Source organism: Dasypus novemcinctus, chromosome 4 (assembly GCF_030445035.2).
Source record: "Dasypus novemcinctus isolate mDasNov1 chromosome 4, mDasNov1.1.hap2, whole genome shotgun sequence".
Lineage (NCBI taxonomy): Eukaryota > Metazoa > Chordata > Mammalia > Cingulata > Dasypodidae > Dasypus > Dasypus novemcinctus.
Genome location: NC_080676.1, coordinates 39,947,882 through 39,972,084, shown reverse-complemented (window position 1 = coordinate 39,972,084; position 24,203 = coordinate 39,947,882). Strand labels below are relative to the sequence as shown.

At 35.9% G+C, this 24,203-nt stretch overlaps 1 protein-coding gene and 1 pseudogene across 1 annotated transcript in view; one reads left to right on the top strand and one right to left on the bottom strand.

Annotated features, from left to right (window-relative positions):
* Positions 1 to 24,203, bottom strand: part of LOC101413984 (EGF-like and EMI domain-containing protein 1) — a 571,143-nt gene that overhangs the window by 426,379 nt on the left and 120,561 nt on the right. The gene's annotated exons all lie outside the window — the stretch shown is intronic.
* Positions 10,172 to 10,272, top strand: LOC111765465 (U6 spliceosomal RNA; annotated as a pseudogene).

Genomic DNA, 24,203 nt, shown 5'->3' with positions numbered 1-24,203 from the left:
AAAGCCCCCAAAGGTGAGGTAAAAAGTGCAACCCACGAGGATGTATGCTATACTGCAAAAGAACTGCATGAGATTTCCAATTTATATAGACAGAAATCGGGGGAATTTGTGTAGGAATAGATGCTAAGACTGTGGGATAATGGTGGAAGAAATATAAAGTTAGATCAAGCTGAATTTATTGATATGGGCCCATTAAGCAGTGTTTCTGGATTCAATTGTTGTAGCTTGAGGGATTAGAAAAGGCTCTAAAATCTATTTTGGTGATTGGCTAAAACATGGATCATAAGATGTCCAACATTACCTGAGGTAGAGATCCCAGAACTGCCCTGGTATATTGTAGATGAGTGGAACCAAAGGCTTAGTGAGTTCTGTTAGAATGGATTTACCTTGTTAGACCTGTTCACCTACTCCAGGAATGTCAAGAGAACACACCTTTCACCAGGATTGTAAGGAATGAACTTGTGAGACTAACTCCATCTTCTCTGAAGAGCTCTGTGGTTGCTCTTCTCTTAGGTCAGATAGTGCACTGGGAAATGCTGTCACTGATCTAGGATCCGTAAATACTCCAGAAATTATCAGATCTTGTGTTGGCAGAGACCAAGTGGCAGCACCTAATTGCCAAAACAAGGTGGACATGGCCACCACAATGAAAAGCAGACTCAAATCAGCAATCAAAATATCTGAGTCACATAGACCTATGGCATTGACTAATAGATCACAGGGTACATAGAAGTAAAGCAGATGGGCAGTCTACTTAAATTACTACTTCATCTGTATAAGCAGAGGAGTTCTAGGTCAAGTGAACAAAAGTCTAACTTAAATTACACAAAGAGATAATCACAGCCCCTTAATCAATTCAAGACTTGGGGAAGTTGACAGACCTAGTGCCCTGGAATGATAGGAAGACAAAGTCCCTTTGAGGAAGGACAAAAATGTTACGTTGACAAAAATTTATACTGTTCATCTTCCTCCCAGGCTACCCCGAAGACACCCACAATATTTTACCAGGGTAACTCTGCACTGGGGGAAAGGAAATGGTCAGTCATTTCTGGGATTATTGGACACAGGCTCAGAAGTGACAATAATTCCAGGAGACCCAAAATTTCCCTGTGGTCTACCAGTCAGAATAGGGGCTTATGGAGATCAGGTGATTAATGGAGATTCAGTTCAATTCTGGATCACAGTAGGTCCAGTTGGTCCCTGTGATCATTCTGTGCTTATTTCCAAAGTTGTAGAAAGCATAACTGGAATAGACATAGTCAGCAATGGGCAGAATCCCTACGACGATTCCCTGAATTATGAAAAGACGGTTATTTGGTAGGAAAGGCCAAGTGAAAGTCACTAGAACTGCCCTTACCTAGCAAAATGGTACATCAAAAGCAATACAGGGGAAGTGGATTTGGGTCAACTGATAGAGCATCTGCCTACCATATGGGAGCTCCAGGGTTCAAACCCAGGGCCTCCTGGCCTGTGTGGTAAACTGTCCCACACACAATACTGACACACACAAGGAGTGCTGTGCCACACAGGGGTGTCCCCTGCATAGGGGAGCCCCACACACAAGGAGTATGCCCTGCAAGGAGAGACACCACACACAAATAAAAAAGAAAAAGCACATCCTGACCAGAAGTGGCATCGCACACACAGAGAGTTGATGCAGCAAGATGATGTAACAAAGAGAGACATAGATTCCTGGTGCTGCTGACAAGAATGCAAGTGGACACAGAAGAACACACAGCAAATGGACACAGAGAGCAGACAATGGGGGTGGGGGAAATGGGAGAGAGAAATAAATAAAAAATAAATCTATAAAAAATTTTTTAAAAAGCAATACAGGATTCCTGAAAGAGTTGCAGTGATTGGTGCATCAAGTACTTGAAGGATACAGGAATGGTAATTCCCACCACATCCCCATTCAACTCTCCTCTTTGGCCTGTGCAGACAACAGATGGATTTTGGAGGATGATAGCAGATTATTGTAAACTTAACCAGGTGGTGAATCCAATTGTAGCTACTGTTCCAGATGGGGTTTTATAGCTTGAACAAATTAATACATCCCCTGGTACCTGGTATGCAGCCACTGGTCTGGCAAATGCTTTTTTCTCAATTGCCATTAGTAAGGACCACCAGGAACAGTTTGACTTCAGCTGGCAAAGCTAGCAGTATACCTTCACTGCCCTAACTCAGGTGTATGAACTCTCCAGCTCTATGTCATAATATTGTCCACAGGACCTTGTCCCCTTCTCCCACAATACACCACTCTGGTCCATTATTTTGATGATCTCACATTGACTGGACGTAGTGAGCAAGAAGTAGCAACTCTTCTAGACTTATTGGTAAGGCATTTGCATGCCAGAGGATTGGAGAGAAATCCAATGACAAAACAGGGGTCTTCCAACTCAGTGAAATTTCTAGGTGTCCAGTGGTGTGAGACATGTCAAGATATCCCTTCTAAAGTGAAGGATAAACTTGCATTTTGCCCCTGCAATGATGAAAAAAAAGTCACAATGCCTAGTTGGCCTCTTTTGATGTTGTAAACAACATATTCCTCATTTGGGTGTGTTACTTAGAGTGCCCAGAAAAGTTGCTAGTTTTGATTTGGGACTGGAAAAAGAGGAGGCTCTACCACAGGTCCAGGCTGTTGTATAAGCTGCGCTGCTAATTGGGCCATTTGATCCAGCAGAACCAGTGCGTAGTCAGTGGCAAATAGGGATACCATCTGGAGCCTATGACAGCCCCCTATAGGAAAATAACAACACAGACCCGTAGGATTTTGAAGCAAAACCTTGACATCCTCTGCAGATAACTGTTCTCCTTTTGAGAAACAGCTTTGGGCCCACTACTGGGATTTATTAGAGATTGAATGCTTAACCATGAGAACTGAGTTGCCTATCATGAGCTGGGTACTGTCTGACCCACCAAACCATAAGATTGTACATGCACAGGAGCATTCCATCACAAAGTGAAAGTGGTATGTACAAGGTAAGACTCGAGCAGGTCAGGTGCCTGAAGGCACAAGTTATATGAGGAAGTAGCCTAAATGCCCATTGTCACCACTCCTGCCAGCCCACAGCTATGGTCTTTTGGGGAGTTCCTTACGATCAGTTGACTGATGAAGAGACAACTAGGGCAGGAACCACCCGAAAATGGGCAGCTGCAGCACTGTAGCCCCTTTCTGGGACATCCTTAAAGAGAAGCAGTGAGGGGAAATCCTCCCAGTGGGCAGAACTTCAAGCAGTACACCTGGTTATTCATTTTGCTTGGAAGGAGAAATGGTCAGAAGTGCATTTGTACCCTGATTCATTGGCTATTGTTTTGCTGGATGATCAGGGACTTGAAAGGAACATGATTGGAAAACTGGTGACAAAGAGCACTGGGGAAGATTCATATGGATAGACCTTTCTGAGCTGGGAAAGCATGAAGATATTTGTGTCCCTTGCGAATGCTCATCAGAGGGTGACTTCAGCAGAGGAAGATTTTAATAATCAGGTGGATAAGATAACCCATTCTGTAGCTAGCACTCAGCCTCTTTCCTGAGCCACCCTGTCATTGCACAATGGGCTCAAGAACAAAGTGGCCATGGTATTAGCGATCAAGGTTATGCATGGGCTCAGTAACATGGTTTTCTCACCAAAGCCAACCTGGCTACAGCCACATCTGAGTGCCCAATCTGCCAGCAGCAGAAACCCACACAAAGCTCCCAATATGGCACCATTCCCTGAGATAATCAGCCTGCCACCTGATGGCATGTTGATTACACTGGACCATTTCCACCATGGAATGGGCAGTGATTTGTTCTAATTGGAATAGACACATACTCTGGATCTGGGTATGTCTTCCCTGTATGCAATGCTTCTTCCAAAACTACCACCCATGGACTTACCAAATGTATTACCTAACATTATGTTATTCCACATAGCATTGCTTCTGATCAATAAATCTACATCACAGCAAATGATATATGGAAATGGGCACATGCTCATGGAATTCACTGGTTTTACCATGTTCCCCATCATCCTGAAGCAGATGCATTGACAGATCAGTGGAATGACCTTTCGAGGACTCCATTATGGTACCAACTAGTAGCAATACCTTGCAGGGATGGGGCAATGTTCTCCAGGAGGCTGTGTATACTTTGAGTCAGCATCCACTTTATGGTGCTCTTTCTCCCATAGCCAGGATTCATGGGAAGAATCAAGGGAAGGAAATGGGAGTGGGACCATTCCATATTATTCCTAGTGATCCACTAGGAAAATATTTTGCTTCCTGTCTCTGCAACCTTAAGCTCTGCTGGTCTTAGTTACAAAAGGAGGAGTGCTGTAACCATGAAATACAACAACAATTCCATTGAACTAGAAGTTAAAACTGCCACCTGGCCATTTTGGGCTCCTCATGCCTCTGAATCAACAGGCAAAGTAGGGAACTATGGTTCTGGCTGGAGTGATGGATGCTGTCTAACAAGGAGAAATAGGATTGCATCTACACAACGGAAGTAAAGAAGAGTTTGCCTGGAATACAAGAGGATCCTCTAGGGCATGCCTTAGTACTATTAATACTATGCCCTGTGATTAAAATCAGAAGAATATAACAATCCAATCTGGGCAGGACTAACAATGGCCCAGAATCTTTAGGAATAAAAGTTTGGGTCACCCTACCAGACAAAGACCCACAGTCATCTGAGGTGCTTGCTGAAGGCAAAGGGACCATAGAATGGGTGGTGCAAGAAGGTAGTGATAAACGTAAACTCTAACCACGTGATAAACGTAAACTCTAACCACGTAACCAGTTACAGGAACAAGGACTGTAATTGTCATGAATATTTCATCATATTTAGTTATAAATGTTTATATATGCATATAGAACAAATGTCTTTGTTTTATTCCCTATCTTATCCCCTTATCATATTATATAAATTGTATTAGTTTCAAGTCGCAGTACTTAAGGATGTCAAGTTTAAGAATAAATGTTACCAAGGACTTGCACCCTATTCTGGAGGGATTTAGCACATTTCGGGTTGTACATAGGACAACTGAACATTGTGAGGAAGAAAAAAAAAAAAGTCTTTTAGTGTTTTTTCTTTAGAAATTAAGTATGGTAAATTTGATGTGTATGGCTCCCAAGTTGACAAGGGGTGCACTGTGATGGTCAGGCTAATGTGTCAACAGGGTCAGGTAATGGTGCTTAGTTGTTTGGTCAAGAATACAGGGTGCTAACCATAATATAAGGGCATTTTGTGTACTTTAATCAACAGTGAGTAGATTGCATCTATGGCTGTTTACATTTACAATCAAATGCGGAGACTGCCTTCAGCAATGAGTGACATCTCACCCTATCAATTAAAGACCTTAAAAAGAGAAGTGATTTTAGCATTTAGAGAGAGAATTTCCATCTCTACTTCATACAGCTCACATCTCCTGGGGAACTCATAGAGAACCTTCATCACAGTTCCTGGCTTGCAGCCTGCCCTACAGAATTTGGATTCATGCATCCCCACAGTTACATGACACAGTTTTATAAAATCTCATACTATTTACAATGTCTCTTGTTCGTTCTGTTTCCCTAGGGAACCCTGATAAATATAGTAAGTTTCTTTCATTTGAAAACCTTAGAATTTGGATGGCAGTTCAACTGTTTAAAGCAGAGCATGATTAGACAGCATCAATGTGGTGACTACAGGTAATAATGTTACCAGCTCTTTCAGCTTGGAAAGTGTCTGAAGTGAGCAGCTTGCAATAGAGCAATGTATAAGTTTTAAGACAAAATAGCCTACTTCAAAATCTCACCTTTTTAGTCCAAATTCCAGCCTTCATTCCTTAAGAGCTCTGTTTAGTAATTGAGAAAATGAAAACATGTACAACTTGTTCTAACCTCATGTCAAAAGTTAACTCAAACTCACCTGATCAATAACAGACACTTTATGTCCTTCTCTAGCAGTCTGATAGAGGCTAAGCTTGTTGGCCGAAAGGGTCTATTTAATATATTTTCTTAAGCAGTGTGGCCAGTGAGATAAGATATTTAAGGGAATTAAAATGTTAATTATGTATACAGATTAGTAAATATGCCAAGTGATTTCAACTGATTCATTATATGAGCTTAAATTATTATTACAACAATGAATGTCAACCATTCATGATACATTACTTTCATCACAAAATACCAACAACCAAATTCAACCATTGCTTTGCAAATATGAATGAGTTCTATAAAATTATCCTCAATTTTCTCCTTTCAAATAATTCCAAAAGTATTCTTCTGACACAGAAAGCATTCCCCAAAATACTTGTGCCCAGTTTCCCTTCTATCTAAAGACCTCAAGAGAAATGTCAGATAATAATGTAGCACTTGAGCTTACTAATTTTAAATATTTGGCCAAGATCAAAAAGGTATTAAGTGGCAAGGATCAAATTCAAAACCAGTGTATCTGATACCCACGCCTGTTTTCTTTCTATTGATTTTGTCCACCCCTTATACCATATTCTCTCATTTTCTTTCTCAAAACAACTTTTATTGATAGATTTTATTCCCACATTGCAGAGAGGAAATTGAAGCTCAGAAAATTTTAAATGTACTATATTAGCCCTTCATGAGAGAACACAAAATATATATTATTCCAAACCACTTACACCTGTGAATGGCCCAGGCAGTCATGGTAAAATCTGTATTGAAATATCTTTGAAGAACAACACAACTATTTGGAAAACTTAGGAAAAATCAAGTCAGAATTCTGATTTCATAAGGCAAAAAAGGCAGTGCTCTCCTGGCTACAGACACCAAACCAGGGAGGGCATGAGGATATGCTTATGTGGATTATGCTGGTATGACTATCTTGTTTGGCAAACTGGGGTAGGTCCCAGCAGCACATCAGCACTTCCCACTTATGGACATTGTAAATCACTCTTCTCTCTGTGGCTATCTTCTCAGCTGCCCTCAGCATTTTGGGAAGTGGAAGGCCCCAGTGAGCCAGTTACCGTTTTGCTCAGGGCTAAGTATGCACTCTTTATAGCACTATACGCTTGTCCACTGCCTGTGATGTGCATCAATTTTACTCATGTGAATCACAAATAACTCCCATGATTTATTTAAAGAACATCTCCTAAAATAGAAGATAGGATTGAATCCACACAATTATGGAGATACGGTATAGGGAAAAAATGTCTCACCTTTTACTGGGTATTAGGGAAATAACAATGCTAACCTAACTAAAAGAAAGAATATGTTAATTTTTTCTAAAAGATATATGTGCTAAGTTATAACTTTGCAGTTTAATTCTAAGTACATATTTTTAAATACTGATGGTGTGATTTGTATGATATTCATTGCTGAGGTTAATCAGATATGAAGTCAGTCCTTCCCAGACATCAGTTCATTTCTTGATTACCAAGTTTGATTTCGGTTGACCTGGCTGCATTAAATAGAAACCCCTTCCATTTTCATTGGTTGCAGAGGACCATCATTAGTCTGTCATAGAGTTTTTTCTATACTTTTATGAACTTTGATTATGTTGGATCCAATCTCATCCCCTAATAGATCACAAGCTTCATCAACCCTGAGACCTCGTCTAAACAAAGCCATATAATCCATCACTGCATACAGAGACAGCAGTGATACACTTGTCATACATATTTTATGGGCACAACCTCTGTGGCAAGCCCTTTTAATGAAGAGGGAAATTTAAGAGAATGAGCAATTAACTTAGTATCAAACATGTAGGCTTATATCAGCTGGCACCTAAACTTCCTGATTTTGTCATTAAAAGTCAGGACTTTAACTCTCAATTCTTTGAATGACATGAAAATAAGATAAAAACCAGTCTTTGTCTATCCCACAGAGTTGATGTGATGATCAACAGAGAACACATGAAATATACCTTAAAATGTAAGCAGAGTATTATTTAAAGAACTTGAAAATTGGGAACAATCTAAATCATCAATAAGAAGTAAGTGGTTTTCTATATATTAAACATTCATATGATGGATTATTTTAATAAAAGCCTTTCATTAAATTAATGTTATGATATTATTTTAAAGGATTAAGTAAAAAATACATATTTAAAATCCTGAAAGAAAAAACACCACAATGTTAATAGTAGCTATTACTGGATAGCAACCCAATAGATGCTTTTAAAAAGAGTAATTTTATTTATTTTACTTTTCTAAAACAAAGACATTTTTATAATTGAAAAATATATTTGCACATCATAATATGCTACCAAAATATATGGTTAGATATAATTTGAGTAAAACTGAAGGTAAAACAAAAAAGTCTATTTTCCATTAATATAGTAGCTCGATTGCTTTCCAAATATAAGTTCAAGTTTCTAAATCTGCAATGAAACAAAGTGAAAGTACTATTATTCTAATATTTCAATTGGAGATATCAAAACATTAATTGATGTCAAGCATATGATAAGTAAAATATAAAATGGAAGTATAGTTCACTTAATTGACTCAGATATTAGCAAATAATTCTGATATGAGAGTTCAACGTAAAAGATAATTAAACATGAATTTATTTGTGTAAGAATGATGATCTATTTATTTAGTACTATGTAGTACTAGAACTTTGTTTTCTTAAAATATTTTATATTTCAAAGAAATCTTCAATAGCTAACAACTTATATTAAAAATTTTAATTCACAACCAAGTGACTTTTAAATTTAAAATAAAAATTTGTAAGAGGTCAAGATTATGTAATTCTTCCAAATTATTTATTAGGTTATAAAATATTGCTTTTGTAAAAGGTTCACATCAAATAATTCAGTTCAATAGATGCATAATAAAAAGACTGAGGTCTTTTATTAAAGGGAATACTTAAATGTAATTTATTTCCAATATTTATTCAATAAGCAATTTGTTGCAAAGGGAGTTAGAAGAGTCAAAAGTTTAAGAGGCAATTCTTGACCTCATTTTTAAATTTGACTTACAGTATTCATATGATTACATTCTAAATTTTCTAGAATAAATATTTAATATGTCATAGCTACATGAGGCAAATTCTGAAACCATTAATTTACATTCTATTAAGGTATCATAAATTATATATGTGTTTATGTGATCACATATTTGACATACTTATTATTATTAATGAAAAGAAACATGTTTAAAGTGCCCCCTTCCCCTAGTCAAACTGAGACAAGAAAGCAGTCTGAACCCTGGGGTGTATTTTTTTATCCTTTTTCACCAATAAAGGATTGTGAGTCTTGCCCAATATCATAAACCTGATTAACAGCAGTCTTCCTGAATTCAAAGCCAATTCACTTTCCACTATACCATGCAACTATGGAAAGCACTCCAAAAATGAGATGATCATCCTTAGAATCTCACCCTACCACCACCACAAAGGAGAGAAATAAAGTAATAAGTAATAGAAAACTATAAATAATTTATTATTTATGAATTCTAAACGTTTTTCACATTTTAACATCTCTTAAATTGGGATATCTTAAAATTGATGATGTATCGAACGATCAACATCTTATATCAGTACTCCTCAAATTATCTGTGGTAAAGAACCAATGAATGCTTGTTTGCTTATCCCCGACTTGTTAATAACTCTACCCGGTTCAAAGAGCATCTAAGAATAATGCATGTTGATATCTGAGAAAGGTGAACTGCTAATAACATGCTTAAATGCTTCCTCTCAAATTCTTTTAATACAAATTGTGAGACTGCAAGCTACATTTTCAGTAGAACTGTCTTAGAGTCAAGGAAGACTCAATTAAAACTCTAGTACATATAATTTACAAATCTTCTTAATCAATATTTTATTATATAGAGCTTTGAATCATGATTAACCAATATATATATTTTAAAACTTGGCCAAGTAGTAAAATTAACAATTTGATTTTCTTTGCCAGAAAGAAATTAAATGGCTGAAGACAGGGATCAACAGGAAGGGAAAGAGAGATTGGATAATCCACCGATTTGAAACGAGGTTCATGAATAATTAAAAATTAGATATGTCAGTCAAATTAAATCTTTCTTGCTTCCAAGTATAAGAACTTATCTCCTGATATTGATATTCTGGGTTATTTTGGTCCTTGAATTAGTTTGCCACTGATGAAATACTTGCTTCTCATCTATAATAAAACTTGCATGGGAAAAATTATTTGGCCACTCATTAAAAATAAACTGTTTGCTTCCCAATGATATAGCTGGAGAAAAAATTGTATTTGCTTCAGAGGCACATATACTAAAATTGGTATGATAAAGAGAAGATCAGCATGGCCCCTGTGCAAGGATGATGCAAATTCATGAAGCATTCCATATTTTTTAAGTTTTAAAAAGGTGACTTACTATGGCCAAAATAAACAAAACATGCTCTGTGCTGTTCTGTGCTAAACAATCCTATAAAAGGTCAAAGACCCTGCAAGTAAAAAGTAAGTTTTAAGTAAGGAAGGAAGTTTACGGGAGGGGGAAGGGTCAATTAATGCCATAGGCATAGAGTAAACTAAGTTTGACATATTAATTATAAGAACTTTCAGTTTAAATTATTGTTCTGTCAAGCATTTTTAGTACGACAACTTCTTGCAAATAATGTGTTTAAAAATATCCTTTCTATAAGGAGAGTCCCGAAGTACTGTACTGGAACTCTACTGAAATGATACAGGCTTCAGAAACTGATGTAAAAGGAGATTTAACTTTTTTCACAAAGGTGCTGTCTCATTCTCTTCGGTGTCCCCCACATACTCAGTAGATAATCAATGCATATTTATTGGCTTTTGAATGAATGACTGAGTTCCTCTGAGGAAATAAAAGAGCACACTATGCTTCGACACTGATTGCAATATTCTCTATGCAAGCATGGCTTGCACCAATCACAAGGAAATAAGAGAATTCATCCCTTCCAATTCAGCTAGACGCAACAGGGGAAAGTAAATGAAAATCCAATCCAGACAATCTGGTCAAAACAAAGATATGTTTCCCTACATGTTTCCCACCTCATCAGGTACCAAGGGCTGAATAATAAATTCTTCTATATTTTAGAAAAGACACAAAATGATTGGTCTTACTGGCTAGAAGGAATCCGAGCTGTAGCTACAATCTAGTAGTATAAGTCACAGCTAGGAATGTGCTCGGGAGGCTCATTATTTAATTAAGGGTAGGAATTACAAGAGCACTAAATGCAATGAAGCAGCACAATTTGCAAGGTCTCCAAATTTATAGTTTTCATTAATTAACATAAAGTAGTGTAGGCAAGTGAAATCAAGTGATCTGCTCAGCTATTAGAATTTTGAGAGTTAATTAATATAACAACACAGATCACTGAACTTAGAAATGATGAGTAACATATAGAATTTTAAAGAGTATCATGACATTTTATAATTACAAGATACTCCCCTGTTCCCTCAAATTGTATTCTTTTGAAGCTTGGTTCCTTAGCTCAATTCGAGATCAGACATGGGTAGATCCATAACAAGGAAAAACAAGGATATTTGCAAATTTGATTCTGCCAGCACTACTATTAATATTAAATGGTTTGCTTTACTTAATCAGCTGTAATTATTACAAGCCATTAGTGACCATTAGTAAATAAGACTATTTGCATTTCACAAGGGCTTTTGAAATTTAGACTTCTTCATTTTCTCACTAGGGAAAGAAACAAAACTAACTTTTTCTATGATGAAAGTTTAAAAAACTGTTGAGGGAAGTGGATGTGGCTCAACTGATAGAGCGTTTGCCTACCTTATGGAGGGTCCAAGGTTCAAAACCCAGGGCCTCCTCACCCGTGTGGTGAGCTGACCCACGCACAATGCCGCCACGTACAAGGAGTGCCGTGCCACTCAGGGGCACTCCTGCCTAGGGGTGTTCCATACGCAGGGAGTGAGCCCCGCAAGGAGAGCCCCCGTGTGAAAAAAGCGCAGCCCACCCAGGAGTGGCGCAGCACACACGGAGAGCTGATGCAGCAAGATGACGCAAAAAAAAAAAAAGAAGAGATGCAGTTTCCTGGTGCCGCCTGACAATGTAAGCAGATACAGAACACACAGTGAATGTACACACAACGGGGGGGAAGGGGAGAAAAATTAATAAAATAAATCTTAAAAAAAAAAAAAGCAAGTTATTTTAAAAAACAAAAACAAAAACCACTGTTGAGCAAATCTTCATTTCTCCTCTGGAATTGAGGTAAAACACAAAGGGAATTGGAGGCTGTGAGAATTGTTCTCCCTTGCCACCACTGCCATTATATGTATTCTGTATACCCACTGCTCCTTCCTTTGCGGCCTTCCTTTAATTTAAAATCTCTAGAGCACCAAGGGCTATTGTTCCTCTTCATCTGAGTGAAAAGCTTTGTAAATAAAAGTCAAGTCTTGCAATTTCCAAACGTATTTAATTTGTTAAAAATAGACATGCAATTCAACCTCAATAGCATTTTCTATGATGTCTTTATAAATTTCTACTCCATTTCATATTGCAGTGAGAAAAAAATTAGTACACATAGTCAGGACATCAGTGATCTAAAAAATACTTTCCATATATGAACACATATTCATATATTTATTTCACAATTACAATAATTACAATATACTGAGTACTTAAAATGCACCAGATACTTTCCCAGTGCTTTATCCATCACACCATTGCTGAAAAGAATGTTGGAAGGTAGGACCTCACTTTACAACAGAAGTAAACAATGATGTTGGCATAGTAACTCAATTCTAATAGTTGAGCATTTCACTTGGCCTGGCTCACCAACATTACTATTATGTGTAAGGCATCTAGAAAAGGGGGAGCAAAGACATAAACCCATACTTCTCTGCTCAAAGCACTAGCTCTTTCCATCCCTCCAATGATTTAAAAAAAAAAAAAAAAAAAAAGTCCAGGGAAAACTTGTACAAAGCCAGAACACTAAAACAGATAAAATGATCATATTTTGAATGAAACACGAGTAAAGGTTCAGGACTTGTCACTACACCTTACCTTTGACACACTCACACTCATTGTCTTTCCACAATGGCAGCTAAAGATGGACCCAAATGGGAAATCACTGCAGTACATTGTGCTTCTGCACCCAAGGAGACTTATCCTATTCGTAGATTGGGGATTTCAAATAAACTTGAAAACTTTCAAAAATTTTTCAAATAAATTTTTAAAAATTTTGAAAATTTTCTGTAGCAAGCTATATTTTTTTCCAAATCAATAAGTTTAAGTAGAAACTCATCAGTACAACCAAGAACTTTCTGAGAGAGAGCTGTCCAAAGGCATAATGACTCTTGTCAAATAACCCATTATTTTAGGAGATCAAACAAAGATTGGATGACAGATCACCTGACAAGACTGTTGTTGAGTGAGTCAAAGTGTCATGTTCTCTTGGGGTTAAAAGCTGGATTTTTCATATTTCTATGTTGTTCAGAGCCACTTTCAAAGATGAAGAAGGGGTCAACAGAGAATGTGCTTGCTTAGTACTAAGCGGTATTGATTAGCAATATTGATTGTGCATCTTTATACATTTTACTTGCAGCTAGGAATGCCCATTTGGGAGGATACTCCTTAAGAGCTGGCAAAGGAACAGCAGAAAACCATGTCATTGGAATGTTAAGAGATTTATTGAGGTATAACTGAAATGTAGTAAATTGCACATATTTAAAGTGTACAATTTTGTAAGTTTGAAAAATATGTGTGTGGTTATATATATATATATATATACCCCCATGAAACCATCCAAATCAAGATAATGAATATATCCATACCCCAAGTTTCCTCCTCACCACCAGACACAAACTAATTTACTTTTTGTGACTAAACATTAATTTGCATTTCTTAGAATTCTGTATAAATGGAATCAGTATGTTCTCTTTCTTTTCTGGTTTAATTTATTCAGCATAATTACTTTGCGATTCATCCATGTTACATGCATCAATAGTTCATTCCTTTTTATTGGTGAATAGTTTTCCATTGTGTATATACCCTGCAGCTTTTGCTTAAATATGATTTCTCCTGTTGAACATCATTTGGGTTGTTTCCAGTTATGACTATTACAAATAAAGCTGCTAGGAATATTCACGTATAAATTTTGTATAAACATATGCTTTCATATCTCTTGTGTAAACATGCAGGAGAGAAATGGCTAGATGGTATGGTAGGTGTACATTTAATATTTTAAGAAATTGGCAACCTGTTTCTAAAGTGTTGTTCCATTTTTACATTTTGTATTTCTACTAGTACTGTAAGAAAATTCCAATTCCTCCACATCCTAGCAAATGTCAGTCTTTTTCATTGTAGAACTTCTAGTTATCTCATAGGTATATAGTGCTTTTTTTTTGTTTGTTTTAATTTGCATTTCTGAAAATACTAACAATGTTGAACATTTTTTCATGGGCCTCTATACCATCTGTATGTCTTCTCTGATGATGTGTCTATTTAAATCATTTGCACATTTTTTTTTTGTTTTTCTTATTGTTGCATTTTGAGAACCCTTTGGGTATTTAGGATATATGTATTTTATCATATTTATGCTTTGCAAAAGTATTCTCCCAATTTGTGGCTTATTTTTTAATTTTCTTACCAGTGTCTTCCCCACAGCAAAATTTATTTATTTTCAATGCCCACCCCATCCCCACCCCCCGTCCTTCAAGATGACTCCCTCATCTGTCTGCTTGTTGTCTCTTGGTCTGCTTTTAAGGAGGTAAGGGAATCAAACCTGGGGCCTCCTATCTGGGAGGCGAGTGCCTACTGCTTGAGCCACTTCTATTCGCCATTGCAGTTCACTCCTGCTTGTCTTCTTTAGGAGGTACAAGGAACCAAACCCAGGAACTCCCATGTGGGAGGTGGGCACCCAATTGCTTGAGCCACATCTGCTCCAAAGTTACTCATTTTGATGGAGTCCAATATATTAATTTGTTCTTTTAAGTACTGTGCTTTGGGTGTCATACCTAGGAAATCTTTGCCCAACCCAACATCACAAAGATTTCCTATGTTTCCTTCAAGAAGCTTTACAGTGTTTATTTTACACTTCGATCTAGGATCCATTTTGAATTAATTTTTGTATATGTCACAAGCTATGGATGAAAATTCTTTTTTGTTGCACATGGACATCCAATAGTTCCAGCCACTTTAAGAGACTATCCCTTGTTCACTGCATTACCTTTGCAGTTTGTAGAAAATCAGATGTCTGTGTGAGCCAATTACTGTACTCTATACTTTTACATTGATCTATTTGCTTATCTTGATGCTAGCAACATACTACCTTGATTATTGTAATTTAGGATAAGTCTTGATACCAGATAGTGTTAGTTATCCAACTTTGGTTTGTTCTTCTTTTCCAAAGTTGTTTTGGCTATTCTAGGTCCCATGCATTTCTATATGAATTGTAAAAATTAATCAGTATCTATAACAAGGCTGTTGGAATTTTTACTGTGATTACATTGAAGCCATAGATCAATTTGGAAAGAATGGACTTCTTAACAATCTTGAGTCTTCTCACCCCTAAAAATCATATATTTCCCCATTTACATAGGACTTCTTTATATCTGTCAGAAATGTTTTGTATTTTACAGTGTATATTTCTTTCACGTGATTTGTCATGTTGATCCCCATTTCATACTTTTCCATTTTATCATAAATGGGATTACTATTTTAATTTGAATATCCAATTGTTCTCAAATATAGAAATATATTTGATTTTTGAATACTGGTCTTATATACTACAACCTTGGTAAGCTCACTCATTAATTCTAGTATCTTTTTTCACAAATTCCATCCGATTTTTTACATAGACAACCAGGACATCCACAAAAAGAAAATTTTATTTATTTTTTAATCTAGATGACTTTATTTCTTTTCCTTGTCATATTTTACTGGCTGGAACCTCTATATAATGTTGAGTAGAAGTGGTGAAAGTGAACATTCTTCTCATGTTTCTCATCTTTTGGAAAAAAATTCAGTCTTTCAACATTATCTGTACGTAGCTGTAGGTGTTTTGTAGAAGCCATTTATCAGGCTGAGGAACTTTTCCTCTATTCCTACTTTAATAATAGTTTTTATCAGAAAGAAATATTGGATTTTATCAAATGCTTTTTTGCCTATTGAGATGAACATTTTTTTTTCTTATTCAGTTGTTAATATGGTTTATTACATTGATTTATGAATGTTAGACCAAGCATACATTTCTAGGATAAACCCCATTTTGTCATCATTTATTATCCTTTTTAGGTTTAGTTGAGTTAGATTTTCAGAATTTTTATTTAGAAATGATTCATCAATGTTTATTAAGGATATTGTTCTGTGGTTTTCTTTACTTTTAATATCTTTGTCTGGTTTTGGTATCCACGTAATGCTGGTCTCAAAGAATAAATTGGGAAGTATTCTCTTAAATTTTATGGAATAGTTTGTGTAGGATTGGTATTATTTTGCCTTAAATGTTTGATAAAATTCATGTGGGCCTGAAGTTTTCTTTGTTGGAAAGCTTTTAATCACAAATGCAATTATCATTAATAGGTAGAAGACTAGTCAAGCTATTCAGGGTTATTGATTTCTTTTTTTTTTCCCTCCCCCTCCCCCTGCCCTGATATTTTTACTGTCTGTGTCCATTCGCTATGTGATCTTCTTTATTTATTTCTCTTTTTGTCTTCTCTTTTTGTTTTTTCTCCTCTAGGATTCGCCAGGATTTGATCCTGTCACCTGTGCCACCTCAGTTCCTGGTTTCTGCTGCACTTCACCTTATCTATCCCCTTCATCTCTCTTTTGTTATGTCATCATCTTGCTGTGTTACTCACTTGCACGGCACTGGCTTGCCGCATGGGCACTCAGTTCGCCATGCAAGGACTTGCGTGGGCACTCGGCACACCGCATGCACACTTGGCTCACCACCCTCTTTTTTTCTTTTTTACCAGGAGGCACCAGGGATTGAACCCTGGTCCTCCCATATGGTAGGCATAAACCCTATCACTTGAGCCATATCTGCTTCCCGAATTCTTCTTGAGTGAGCTTTGGTAGTTTGTGTCTTTCAAGGTGTATGCCCATTATATCTAAGTTGCTAACTTTATTCACAAAAAAGCTGTTCATAATATTCACTTTCTGTCCTTTTAGTGGGTATAGAATTTGCACTGATGTCACCTTGATATTGGTAATTTATATCTTCAGTCTTTTTTTCCTTATCAATAAGGCTAGATGTTTGCCAATTTTATTGATCTTCTTAATAATCAGAGTTTTTTTTTTACTTCAACTGATATTCTCTATTGCTTTTCTGTTTTCCGATACACCCATGTTCTCTCTGATCTTTAATATTTGCTTTTTCCTGCTTACTTTGAGTTTAATTTGCTCTCTCTTCTTGTTTTTTGAGGAGAAAATTGAAGCCACTAATTTGAGATTTTTCTTCTTTACTAATCTAGACACTTAATATTAAAAATGTCCCCCTAAGTACTGCTTTAGCAGCATCCTACACATTATAGTATGTTGTCCATTTGCATTCAGTTCAAACTACTTTTTATTTCCCCTTTGATTTCTCCTTTGGTCCACAGGTTGTTCAGAAATGTGCTATATTTGGTTTTCAAATATTTGTAGAATTTTCCAAATATATTTGTTACTGACTTTAAATTAAATTCCATTTTGGCCAGAGAACATATTTGTGTGGCTTGAATTCTTTTAAATTTATTGGATTTATTTTATGGCCCAGAATATGCTGTATCTTAATAACTGTTCTAAATCACTTAAAAGACTGTGTATTCTGTTGTTGTGGAATAGAATGTTCTATAATGTGAATTAGATCAAGTTCCTTGATAGGGTTGTTCAAATCTTTTATATACTTGACTATAAGTTCTATCAATAATTGAGAGAAATGTATTGAAATTTCCAATTTCCAAATTCCATCATTTTGCATTTGTCCATTTCTCCCTGCAGTTCTATCAGTTTTTGTACCATATATTTTCATGTATTATGAATATTTATTACTAGGTGTATAAAAGTTTAGGAATGACATGTTCTCTTCATTAATTGACCCATTTATCATTATGAAGTGACTTTCTTTATTTCTGGTAATATTCTTTTCTCTGAAATCCAGTTTGCCAATTATTAATATAGCCACTCCAACTTTGTTTTGAGCATGTTAGTATGGTATATTTTCCTCAGTCTTTTATATTTAACCTATTTGTGACTTTAATTAATATAATTAAAGTGCATTTCTTTTAGACAGCATGTAGTACAATCTTGATTTTTATCCAAGCTGAAAGTTTCTGACTCTTAATTAGGGTTTTTAGAACTTTTACATTTAATATGACTATTTATATGGTTAAAAGTCTATTGTCTTTCTCTTTCTTATCTGTATTTCCCAACTTTTACTTGTTCTCTTTTTCTTCTTTTACCACTTTCTTTGAAACTGAACAATTATGACTCCATTTTCTTTGTTAGTTTATTAGCCATGATTGTTATTTTTGTGATTTCTTGTTGGTCTCTAATATATATTTTTAACTTCTCACAGATGACCTTCAAGTTTTATTTTACCACTTCAAGTAAAATAGTAAGAAAAAAAGCATATATAATCATTTACTTAGATTTCCAGTATTCTTTATTATTTTTATATTGATCCATATTTTCATATTGTATCATTTTTCAATGTATAGGACATCTATTAATCTTTCTTTTAGTGTGGGTCTGCTAATCCTGAATTTCAGGTTTTGTATATCAGAAAAACCTTTATTTCACTTTAGGTTTTGATAGATATTTTTGCTGGGTATAGAATTATAGATTAAATCTTTTTTCTTTTAATACTTTAAAGATATTGCTATCTTTTCAATTGTTTATTTCTGTCAAGAAATCTGTTGTCTTTCTTATCTTTGATCCACTGTTATATATTTTTTCTTTGGTAGCTTTTAGGATTTTCTCTTTATCACTGGTTTGAGCAATTAGATTTTGATGTAGCTTGGTGTGGTTTTCTTCATGTTTCTTGTGCTTGGTGTTTAATAGCTTTTTGGATCTGTAAGTTTATAGTTTTCATCAAATCTGGAAATTTCAACCATTATTTCTTTATTTTTTGTCCCCCTTCTCTCTTCTCCTCAAATGAGGTTATTCCACAGCTCACTGATGTTCTTTTCATTTTTTTTGGAATTATTTTCTCTGTGTGTTTCATTTGTGACAATCTTTATTATTGTTCAAGTTCACATACTTTTCTTCTGTAATATCTGTTATTCATCTTATCCATTTCATCTTATGTATATTTCATCTTAGTCATTTTAGTTTTCATCTATCAAAATCCTATGTGCATCTTTTTTATTCTTCCAGGTCTCTTCTTAACTTTTTGAACATATGTAATTAATCATACTGTCTTAATGTCTTTGTCGACTAATTCTAAGATCTGTGGTTCAGTTCTGGATCGGTTTCAATTGATTGATGATCTTATTATAAGTATCATGTTTCTGCTTCTTTACATGCCTAATAATCTTTGACTGGATGCTCACATTGTGAATTTTACCTTGCTGGGTGATGGATTGTTTTGTATTCTTATAAATACTCTTGGTTTTTATTTGGGAATGCACTTAAGTTACTTGGTGACAGTTTTCTCCTTTTAGTTTGCTTTATCTTTTATCATTGAGGAACTACTCACTCTAAGGATAATTATTTAAGGCTATTCTCCAACTACAGATTATCCAAGACCCCATTACTTATGAATATTTCAGTCTAGATGATAAGACCAAGGACCTCTCTATAGGTGCAATAGGCACAGTCAAACCTTTTCAGATTATTATTTTTCCCATCCTTCATAATTGCTACTCTGACTCAAAGGGGATCCTCTGCAGATATATAACATTCTCTTCCTGTGCATTTCTCTGTTCTTTCTGGTGCTCTGCCCTATGAATTAGAGACTGCTTAGTTTCCCTAGATTCTTCAGTTCTACCTTCTCATTTCTGGCAGTCCTTTTCAGGCTCTGCCTGGTTCACCTCTCTGGGCAACAGCTTGTAACCTCTCTTATGGCTATAAACTGGAAAATCATAGGCACACACCTGATTTGTGTTCTGTCCCGCAGATCACTGTTATTCATGGTCTAATATCCTGTTTCCTGAAAACCATTTTTTCATAGCTATTAGCAGGCTTTGGGGGGCTTGTTTCATATAGGAATCTATATCCAGTTCCTATTATTCTATCTTAACCAGAAGTTGAAGTGTCCCCAATTAGCATTTTTAAATAATTTAAAATGCACTTACACCATAGGAGAGTTATTTATAATTTAATGTTACTTATTTTTATGGATGGTGCTGATGAGTTCTTCATTTTTTACCAAAGAAAGTTAAATAACAAGGGATTATTTTGAACTTGAGGTATTGCGGTATCACAGAAAGCACTAAACTGAGATAGAACCAGTACTAGGTTTTGCTACCAGGCAGAAATATCACAAGCAGTTAGCTTAAAATCAGTTTTGCCAACTGAAAAGTGACAATGTTAGAAATGTTCTCTAAATCTGTCACTACTAAATTCAAAACTTTATATTCCCTGGGAAGGTCAGGACTAGGGAAGAGAGAAAGAAAATGTTGGACAATAGAAAAAATATGAGATATAGGTGTCTGAAGGATACAAAGTGGAAATAGGAAGTGGAAAAGGAACTTAGAAATGAAAGTGGCAGGGCACCCAAGATACACAATTATATCTACTGTCTCTGTGCATTATTAAAAATCATCTCCTTGCAGCTTTTGTCATAGTCACAGGTTGTCAAAACTACTGTTAGGAAATCACAGAGAATTTTTCAAATTATCATCTTCCAGAATAATCTAATCTCCCCATTATGTCCAATCCATACTTCATTACTGAACCCCTTCCTCTTTGGTAAAATGTCATCCAGTGTCTTTGGTCAAGGTAGAAAAATGAAAGGATGAAAAAAATAAAGAGAAAGATCTAAATCTGTAACTCTGAACAGAGAGAAAAGAAGATTAACACATTGCTTACTTTCATAGTCACTCTGCCTTTTTTTGCTATTATTTATACATACAATGCAATATTTGTGAAAAATCCCTCAAAAATGAACCTAGCTGTCATTTTTTAAATTTCTGATACACTTTTGATTTGTCAAGGGATGATCCAAAAAAAGTGATTTTTAATGTTTGCATACCTATTGAAAAATCATTGTATAGGACACCATTATTTCTATATTTCAATGTCCCTTCAATCAAGAAAAACATAAAATCAGTTTAGAATTTAGAATAAGGGGGAAAAATTGGACTTTATTAGAAATGTGCATCTTTCTTTTTCATTAGATAATAAATGCAACTTACTATGTTTAATGCTTTCCCTTTGCTGCCGGAAGCTCAGAATCTATCATAATAGTTAATGTAGGAAAATGCATGGCATGCGTGCCACCCCACCTGCTCCTTTTCTAGACATCATTAATCAAGCATGACAGGCTTTCCCAACTGAACACACTTGGACTCAAATTATTTTTCAACATTATATTCTAGGTATCCATGGCCTATCAAGCAGAATTTACACATATGAAATAGCTATGCCAGACTAGATGATGGTCATATTTGCTATCCAACCTTCCATTGGTTTCATAAACTTTTCCTACATCTATTTGAAAGATTTTACTGATGTGTCTTTTATCGTAACTTTAGTTGGATCATTTTTGGAAATAAAAGAATCTGATAACTTCCCTCACTGCCGAAGATTTAGAGCACACTTGTGAATGTACATAAAGAGGTCCCTGAAAATAATTAGTAAGTAAAAAAGATAATTGGCAATAATTAAAAATGACTTTCAAAATTTCATTGTAAATAATGAAGAGAATAAAAAAGAATGATCGGAACTTTTTCTGGAAAGATAAAACAAAAAATTTTGAAAATAAATTTAGTTTAAATATATATGTAGGTTTTATATGTGTGTGTTTGCAATTGTGCACTAGTTCTTGGAGCAAATAAAGAGTGAATCAAGCATATCAGGGGGTGAGAGCATAGTGTTATTTTTTCCAATAAAGTTGCTTGTTAAAACTGTATAATCTAATTCAAGGTTACTCAAGTTGTGATCCAAAGACTGGTGTCAGTTCACAAACTATTTTTACTTGTCCACAAGATGTGTACAGAATTGAGAGTAAGGGTTTAGAAATTTCTACAGCAATTGTCATGTCCTTTATTACATTTTATAAAAGTATTCATCTACAATCAATTGAGAAAAAAAAATCGGTCTTCCACCAAAGAAAGTTTAAGAAACAAAGGCTTCCTTTTAATGTTCAAAGCAAGATCATAGCAAAGGTTGTATGTGCCAAAAACATTCAAGGCATTCCCTGATTTGGGGAAAACCATTAAATCTTGCAGGCCTAAGATGTCTCATCTATAATACAGAGCTCATATGGTATCTACCACACGAGATTGTTATGGGGATGGAATAAAATAATGCCTGAAAGGCAGCATTCCTAGTGGAACCCTGAACACATGTCCACCAGGAAATAATACTTTTCCCCACATTCCTTGTACCTAGTGGTAGACAAACGACAGAGTATTAATGCTTGGCTATGGTATATGAGCAAAATGATGTGTAGAGCATCCAGTTTGTGCCCTTAAAGGGAAGAGAGGTGTCCTTTTGTTTGGAGAAATGCACACAGGAGACGGATGTTTCTTGGATTGTGCTAATGAAGGAACACTCTAAGGAACCTGGGCAAGAGCATAAGAGAAACCCGGGCCTCAGAATTTGACCAAGCAGAGCCATTTTGTCAGTTCAGGCTGTTACAAGAAAGAAAAATAAACTTCTTTCCTATTCAAACCCCTGCAATTGTGAGCCTTTGCCACACTTGGCCAAACCAAGATCCCAGTTGAGACGACATGTAAATCACTTGAGTAGCTGGCATACAATCTACATTAAATGCATGTTTATTATTATGATTATAATTAATATTTGATATTCAGATTTTTCACTTTTGAAGCACTATCTGTGATAAGCCATGAAAAATTTTCTCTTCTGCCAGACCCTTATTTGTTAATTATGAGAGTAGTTCAAGCAGTTCTCTAGCAGGGCTTTTACAAACTTTATAAAAGCCCCTATCTTTTGAGCAATTACCTTTTCATTTTCAAATGATTGGCTCAATATGTCCACATCTAACAATATAGGAAATACTGTTCAGAAAGGTTGTTGACAAGATGGGATGGATAAAGAATAGGTATCTGCAGGAAGTGTGGTCCAAGTAGGAATAAATTTCCTAAGTGACTGATTCATATTACAACCCCTGTTCCTCTTTATTAACTGATATACTTGTATAAAAATAACAGTCCTCTTATTAACTATTTGGTTATCCTGTGCTACAGTTTGTTTGAAAAAACAGGACAGGCGGTGGACTTGGCCCAGTGGTTAGGGCGTCCGCCTACCACATGGGAGGTCCATGGTTCAAACCCCAGGCCTCCTTGACCCATGTGGAGCTGGCCCATGCACAGTGCTGATGCGTGCAAGGAGTGCCGTGCCAACGCAGGGGTGTCCCCCAGCGTAGGGGAGCCCCATGCTCAAGGAGTGCACCCTGTAAGGAGAGCCGCCCAGCGCGAAAGAAAGTGTAGCCTGCCCAGGAATGGTGCTGCACACACGGAGAGCTGACACAACAAAAAGAAACACATATTCCCGTGCCGCTGACAATGACAACAACAGAAGCAGACAAGGAAGAAGACGCAGTGAATGGACACAGAGAACAGACAACCAGAGTGGGGCAGGGAGGGGAAATAAATAAATAAATAAATAAATCTTAAAAAAAAAAAAAAAAAAAAAACAGGACAAATTCTTTTTTCTATTCCTTTAATTTCCAGTTTGTAAATTCTATTTAACTATAGCATATTCAAGTGAGCTGAAAGTAGAAATGCTTGTCTCTGGGGCTTCTAACGTCACCTAGAGGGTCTCAATAAAATAATATTTTTTAAGGCAAGATTTTAAAATATTTGATGGCAATTAAATGCCAGGGCACAAATGATGACTGTAAAACTGATAGCAACACATACCAGCTTTAGCAGGTTCTTCATGGCAGAGAAATAAAGAAAAGAAGGGAAACGGCCTTCTGTACGATTTTCTTAAAACATTTTCCAACACAGCAACTCCTTTGTTATTTCTAGGCCATTTTTATATGTGTTTGAAGAGTCCAAGTTATTCCTATAAGCCCCTATGACATTCGCCTCCACAGTAGTAGTTCCCCTCCATGAAAAACTATCTCAATTTATTTCAAAACGCCTTTGAGAAGACTGGTATAGGAGACTAGGTGGCGACAACCCAGCAGGCACGTTTCTGTTGAAATGCAAGCTAGGTCATGCCATTTCTCTG